The sequence below is a fragment of the Hyperoodon ampullatus genome, assembly GCF_949752795.1.
Source record: "Hyperoodon ampullatus genome assembly, chromosome: 17".
NCBI lineage: Eukaryota > Metazoa > Chordata > Mammalia > Artiodactyla > Ziphiidae > Hyperoodon > Hyperoodon ampullatus.
In genome coordinates, this window is record NC_136930.1 from 14,576,079 (window position 1) to 14,584,380 (window position 8,302).

Consider the following 8,302-nt stretch of genomic DNA (forward strand, 5'->3'; position numbering starts at 1 on the left):
AAAAGCCAGCACCAGAACTAGACCAACGTAGAGCAGACCATGATTCTGTAGGAATCCACGTTACTTACTTTAAGTCTCAAACACTTTTTTTTTTTAACCTACACAACCATGGGTAAATCAAAATTCATTTGTTTTCCAGGGAAGCAATCTGGTGAAATTAAAGATCAGGTTTGGTTAGGCAGAATTCTTCCCAACTTCATGTAAGATGTAGGAATATTGCATTTTAAACGCAGTCCGCCAATTACTTCCCTGTGAATGAATGAAGAAGGGCAGAGCCAGTTCACAAGGTGTCCATGAAACAAAACCGGGTGTTCATCTAAGCTAGATTTCTTTTCTTGAGGACAGGGCGAGATATGGAAATTAAGACATTATCTGTGTCCTCAGAGACTGACAGAGAACAGCAGAAAGGACAATATGACGGAGGAAAATCGGAAAACTGGACGTGAGCACAGGCATCCCCACTGTGCAGGCTTGGGGCTTTTCCTGACCAGTTTTAGTTTTTCCTCACAGGAACCCATCCTATCCCTTACTACGGGGCCCTTTCTCCTAAAGAGTGGCTTTGCATTACATTGTTGGTGACTTCCCACTGCGTGTGAAATATCAAAAATGGGAGGCCAGCGTGGGCTGTGTGGAAAGGACGTCGCACCAGATACAGCTGTCTGCGGGGGGAGTGAGGGTGACGAGGAGGGGCACGTGTGTCAGCCAGCCTGGCTGTGGAAGCTTCTGAGGAAGATGCTCACTAAGCATCATGAAGTCAGTCATTAAGTTTTAGGAAAAAATGTATTAGAAATCCCAGGTATGAAAGATGCTTCTGTAATGGTGGTGACTTAAATCCCTCTCCCATTCAGGGAGCATAGCCTGTAATAGAGAAAACATGCATGCGGCTTCCAGCAGAAGGGGAAAAGGTAAGGGAACTGAAGTTGGCTAGGAAGTATTCCCAGAAAAGCCCCTAAACTAGGAAATTCATCATCCCACTGAATTTTCGTGGATGGTAGCGGCCAAAGGAACAACACTGAACAGAATCAGCGGTCTCCCAGCAAAGGGAGATGCAGCGCCAGAGTCCTGCTTAATACCACACGGCAGGTGTGTTCGTAGCTACTTACAGTATCTGTTTAGAAAAAGCATTAAGCTTCAGAATTTCAGGCTTTCACGTCTGCGAGATAGAGAGTATACAATAAAACCACTATTAGGATGCTCGTGAGATGACAAATGCTACCTACCTAGCACCACCAAACTTGGTTCATATTTATTATCTGAAGCCCTTCTAAAAATGTATGATGATAATCTCCTATTTTAGTAAATATAACAATCAAAAGATAATTTTACCTTTCTCTACGATTTAAGATCTTACAGTCCTTAGGACCAGCATTCTGAATATTTGATACCAATACAAAATAATGAAACTTTATAAGGGGTGGGAGGTAATACAGAATGTCCATGGACCCCAACAAATTATTAAGTGTGTACGTGCACGTGTTATTTTCTAATTTCCTTTTAGGAGAGTCTATTTAACAGGAATGTAAAGGAAAAATATTATTATTTAATTTAGCACCTCAGCATGGGGTTCATGTTAATGTAAGTTCATGATATCCAACTAGGTGCATACGGATTGATTATAAAGATTAATAAAGGGCTTCCCTGGTGGTGCTGTGGTTGACAGTCCGCCTGCCGACGCAGGGGACACGGGTTCGTGCCCCAGTCCGGGAAGATCCCACATGCCGCAGAGCGGCTGGGCCCGTGGGCCATGGCTGCTGAGCCTGCGCGTCCGGAGCCTGTGCTCCGCAACGGGAGAGGCCACAACAGTGACAGGCCCACATACCGCCAAAAAAAAAAAAGTGGTGGGGGCTAGACAGGCAACAGGATAACTCTCCAATGGATCCCATCTTTACTACTAAGTAATTACTATGAAATTAGGCAGGTCACTGGATTTCTTTTTCCCAATTGTAAAATCTCCCTCACATAAATCCCATGATTCCTTCAAAATCAGTAATGACAGTGTCAGCTGGCTAGTGCTGAGTCTGGTATAATATTGAACCCAAGTGATAGGATCCACTTCTGATGTTCAGTGCTATCCAGAGTGATCCCAGGGTCCCAGTTTTCTAAAATACTCATGTCCTCACTTTGTGTGTGAACACTGTGTTTGTTCCCTTAAAACTGGATTTTCATTGTCACTCCAGAAGGCCCCACCAGCAGGGCTGGGCCCTGAGAATAACAGTGGCGAAAGGCAGAGCCTACCCTCCAGCACGCAGGTTCACGCAGACTCAACTCCAGATCAACCAGTTCCTCCTCCAGTGAACACGTTCTGTGTCTCAATGCCAACTGTGAACTTACTAACCTAGATCATCCATGAAGTTGAGAAAAGGCTTCCACAGATGTTCTAGGCGAAGGTCAGAAAACTACTGGGGAATTTATGTCAAGTATCAGAGTCGCTGTTTCAGGGATACGCCACTCAAACTACCGCATCTCTTTTCCTCTACCCCGAAAGCACCTGTAACACCCAAATGATGTGCATTTTAAATGGTCATCACATTTTTTTTTTTTTTTGATTAACTGCAGGGTCACAATGGATTTCTCTTTGTAATCTTCCAGATTCTGACACACTGAGTCCAGGAAAAAGAAACAACATGCCCAAGGTCTCACAGCCACCAGGCTGGGACCACCCCTGGGAGCTGCCTGCAGGCTCCTGCGCATGTTGGTTTTACTTGTGCCTTTTCTGAAGTAAGACACACAGATCTGAGGACTGAGGCTTAACTTTTTATCTGCTATAGCAACTGCTAGAGCAGTCAGTAAAAAAAAAAAAGCATTAAAAGTCTTTATGTGGGGACTTCCCTGATGGCACAGTGGTTAAGAATCCACCTGCCAATGCAGTGGACACAGGTTCGAGCCCTGGTCCGGGAAGATCCCACATGCCGCGGAGCAACTAAGCCCGTGCGCCACAACTACTGAGCCTGAGCTCTAGAGCCCACGAGCCACAACTACTGAGCCCACGTGACACAACTACTGAGCCCGCGTGCCTAGATCCTGTGCTCCACAACAAAAGAAGCCACTGCAACGAGAAGCCCACGCACTGCAATGAAGAGTAGCTCGCGTTTGCAGCAACTAGAGAAAGCCTGTGTGCAGCAATGAAGACCCAATGCAGCCAAAAAAAAAGTCTTTATGTGGTCTACCTGGCAAACATTCAAAATTAAAGACAACACTGCTAAAATGACATTTCCTGATATTATGTCAAAGCATAATATTCGTTTAATTTGGTGATATTTTGAGTGATTTTTCTTTCTCTTTCTCCCAAGCCTACTCTAACAAATTTAGAAATATGAATGTTCAAAAAGGACTCCCCTGGAATAAATGAGTGACAGGCAGCCCCCCCTTTTTAAAAAAATCACTCTCTCATCTCCTTAGTAGATGACTGCCAACAATGGCAACACCTCTTGACAACCGTAATGTACGCCAGAAATGTGACGAGAGGCTGAGTGAATGATCATTTGCTGGAGTCTAAAGGTAACGCGCTTAATCACCGTTCAGACCTCTTTTTGTGCTTTTCATCCTCAGAATCTCTAGACTGTGCTCCCAAGTAACAACTTGTACAAAGCCCTAGTTGGGAGCAAATTTTAAGAATAAATGCCTCCTCTTTCTCTTTCTTTTCTTTCTTCTCCCCCTAGAGGAGGCTTGACAGGATGTAAGCAGAGTAGGTGAAGAAGTAATCACAAAGGAAACATATATGAAGAGAAAATTTAGTAGAAATACTCAATGATTTTCAAGAGGGAGAAATCCTAGGAAATAGATTTTTCAGGTGTCGATGCATCATTTTTGAAAGGTTTCTGGCCCTCATCATATTTATTTCTTCTTAGAAGGCTGGAAAGGAAAGAACATAATGGGGAGGGACGTCAACTCCCTGGGCCACCTTATCCCATCTCCATTTTGTCTGTTATCAAATGCCTGATCAGATCATTTGTGGTTAACTTGTGAGTACTGTTTCCTAAGTGACTGTATGTATGTATGAATGTGTGTGTGTATGTGTGTGTGCTATTAAAGATGATTTCAACTGATGATTGGGCTGTTACTCAGGAAAGAGCCTTGCCTCTACCCTATGGCAGTATGAGTTAAGACTCTTAAGGCTTAAAATAGACAAGAAACATCAGCAGGGAAAAAAAGAAAGGATAGAGTCTATGGCCTGGACAATAGGTAGAGCTCAGCTGGGAACTGCTATTGAGATGATGATCTGAAATTTTCAGAAATGTAACTCAACCTAGACTAGGAACAGGAATCAGAGAGATGAGGAAGAGAAGCAGATGATGAGGAGAGGGAGGAAAAGGAGGAAGATCAAAGCTAACTTTTAAATACAATGTTCTAAGTGCTAGGCATTGTTCTAAGCGCTTTATGTGAATAATCTCAATACAACAAAACTGAAAGAAAAAGAAACAGATGTCTTAGGGAGGTAAGCAGGTGGAACCTGAACAGGAAGAATACATTAGACCCAAGGTGGTATTAAGAATAAAGGGCCCTCGGGCCTCCCTGGTGGCGCAGTGGTTGAGAGTCCGCCTGCCGATGCAGGGGATACGGGTTCGTGCCCCGGTCTGGGAGGATCCCATATGCCGCGGAGCGGCTGGGCCCGTGAGCCATGGCTGCTGAGCCTGCGCATCCGGAGCCTGTGCTCCGCAACGGGAGAGGCCACAACAGTGAGAGGCCCGCATACCACAAAAAAAAAAAAAAAAAAAAGAATAAAGGGCCCTCAAGGTAGGCTTTACTGCTGTAACACTGGACCTTCTCTGTTCTCTCTGTCCAAGGTACCCGCAACTGACTACTTGTAAAAAGGACATAATATCCTTATATTAAAGCATTAACCATTAAGCATTTTTATACCTTTTATACCTCTTCAACAAGAGGTATTCTTCAGTTAGACAATACATCAGATATAATTTATTAAACTCTAATAGATAAATTAAAATCTAAGAATTTACTCAGTACTTTGTATAAACCCAAGTGTTAATGGCTTCCTCCCAATCATCTAGAGCAGGGAAATTTACAATCTAGTTGGGTTAGGCCTGGAACGTGGTAGCCACCCGCATTCTCAGGACACTTTCAGCTAAGATTGTAACTAGCAGTTATTTTTGTCTTTGCGGCAATTGAGTCCCATCAACAAAAGGTATCCTGTATCTGTTTCATTTCTAGCTACTCCTGTTGTAATGATCCAGAATACACAGGAGGGTTGTAAATGTCACAGCAAGATAACCACAAGGTCAAGAGTACCAAGAGAGGGACAGCGATGGGCCCAGTGTCCCTTACCTTCCCACACTGTGCACCTGCTACAATACCTTATTTTACATTTGTTGTTACATTGCTTTGTAATCCCATTTATGTAACTTAATGTTTGTTTTCCACTTCTCTTCCCACATAAAAGATGTGGGTGGAACAAAGACTATATATATCGCTTCTGTACACCTGAAACATTCCTACTTTACTCTGTGCACAATAACACTGTGCTCCAAAATGATTATAGACCAAACTGGAAAAGACCGTCGGTCAGCCGGGGAATAAAAAACAAACCAGAGCTTCACCTAATCAGGAAGTTCCATTTGCATCACTAGAGGTGGCTATGCTATATGTGAAAGAGGACAGAGTGGGGAATATAAAGTCCCAGCTTCAAGGTCTGGAGCTACCTGCCTCCCTATATGGCGCTGAGTAATCTCCATGAGCCTCAGTGATTTCGCGGATAAAATGCAGATAAATTCTCTCACCAAGTCGACAGTAGTAAGAATTTGATGAAATAATATATATATTAAGGTATAAGGTATATTAATATATATATTAATGTAGGTATGCAAGAAAAGATTCCTTCTTAAAATTCCTTTATATTCTGATTTATAAAAATATTTCTACATTTTATTTTTAAAAGATGTGGTCAAGTCGTTACTAGAGGGTATATGAAGAAAAAATTAAGAGACTACTAACAACTATGAGTTACAATAGAATAAAGACTCAGAATAAAAATTTTAAGGGGAGATTTAATCAGTGCTTTAAGAAACAGCATGAATTATTAAAACACTGAAACCATATGTCACAGTATTAATTAAATTATTTTGTATTTGCTTAAAAAACAGCTTGAAAAGAAAAGAGAAAAAGGAAACTGGCAGCTGTGAATAAAGTAAATTTGAGGTGGTAAGTAATTAAAACTTCTTTCTGTGTTCATGGTGAATACTGTTAATTATATCACAAAAACTCATAAGCACCTAAAAACACTAAGCACAGATCCTACTGGGAACCTGTGTAAAAAAAACTGGGAGAAATCTGAGAGGGAGGGTAGCCTAATTTTTAGACATTTTATAAAATGTAAATGCCACATCTGTTCATTTAGATCATGATTATCTAAAATATAATATAGTCAGCATGAAACAGAAACTGTTCTTCAATATAAATTAAGCTTTTGGTAAAGTAATTGAAAGAATTCTCTAGTCACTCTTAGAAATATAATTTTTTCTAAATAACAACTGAAATTTGGTTTTGAATGGAACATCTTCTTCTCTTTGTGTGAAAAGGTCATAGGATTTCCTTTTTTTTTTTTTTTTTGCGGTACGCGGGCCTCTCACTGTAGCGGCCTCTCCCGTCGCGGAGCACAGGCTCCGGACGCGCAGGCTCAGCGGCCATGGCTCACGGGCCCAGCCACTCCGTGGCATGTGGGATCTTCCCGGACCGGGGCACGAACCCGTGTCCCCTGCATCGGCAGGCGGACTCTCAACCACTGTGCCACCAGGGAAGCCCATAGGATTTCTTAATATGGGAAGTCCAGGAAATTCCTTTTTAAGATTCTTTTAATTGAGGAAAACTTCTAAGGTTTTTTTTTTTGCGGTACGCGGGCCTGTCATTGTTGTGGTCTCTCCCGTTGCGGATGGACACACAGGCTCAGCGGCCATGGCTCACGGGCCCAGCCGCTCCGCAGCATGTGGGATCTTCCCGGACCGGGGCACGAACCCGTGTCCCCTGCATCGGCAGGCGGACTCTCAACCACTGCGCCACCAGGGAAGCCCTAAGGTTATTTTTAAAGAGAAGAACATGAAAAAGAAAGTGAGGTAGCCCTTTCCCCATCCATTAAAACAGAATAACCCATGTTAATAAAACATCTAAATCCAAATCCCACTGAATGAATTATCTGTGTAAACTCATTTGAAGCCAGCTTCAAAGAACAGCTTAACATAATTTCTGTGACCTGCATTTCCCTTTATTAATTAATGTCAGATAATCATTTCTGATATAGTATACAATTTAGCAACTTTGTGGGCCCGCAGACCCTAGTGGGAGGAAGGGGACAGCACGTACAACGCTAAGCCTTGTCATATTCTTTCCCATACTCAGAAGGTTAGCTCGAAACTTTATTTTGAAATTACTATCTCTTTTTGTTGTATGATTGGTCCGTTTATTTGTTCTTTATTTTTTAAGAGAACAAACGTTCACAGGCAAAAGACTACCAATGACAGACTGGGTTTGATTTCCAATTCTACCTCTAACTAGCTAGTTAAACCAGGTGCACATCAATGGGTAAGTCACTGGACTTCTCAGTGGCTTCTTTCCCCATCTCTAAAGTGAGATCATAACGGCAACTACTTACTAGGCTTCATCTGAGGGTTATGTGGATCATTATGGGAAGAGCTTAGAACACTACCTGGCACATGATAAGAAGAATATGTACACTAGCAATTATAAACGATCTTTCAGTTCCAAGAACTTCCTATTACATTAGTACTAGGATTAAAACAGGATCTGTGTTGATAATACTTGGTTCCACATTTATGTCTCTGTACTGAAACCCACATTGCTGACTGGCTTATAACTATGACATTTAATCAAATATAAGTAAACTGTACATTCAATTAAATAGATGACTTAAACATTTAAGCCTTAATTTGTGTTCATGTCCTACTTTCTACCTGTTTGGGGTCCCCTCATAATTATCAGTCTCTGGTAATATAGTAATGTTCTTTTAAATAAAACAAATTTATATATCTAATGACACACTGACATGGAAAAGCTACATGCCCATATATGGGCAGCAGTAACGTTAAAAATGTTCTATGAACAAAAAATGAAAAAAAAAGAAACACTGACATGTTGTTCTATATAATGAAAAAAATATTAATGACGTAGGATGAGTCTAACTCAATTTCCTTCATATTCCTGATTCTCATCTTTTGAGCACTTCTGACAAAATTCATTCTGTAGTATCTGATGGGATCAGTTAATCAAGTTTCCTTTTCTGAGATAAGAATCATTTTCCTCAACTAATATAGAAGGTGGCACAAAATGTCTTTGC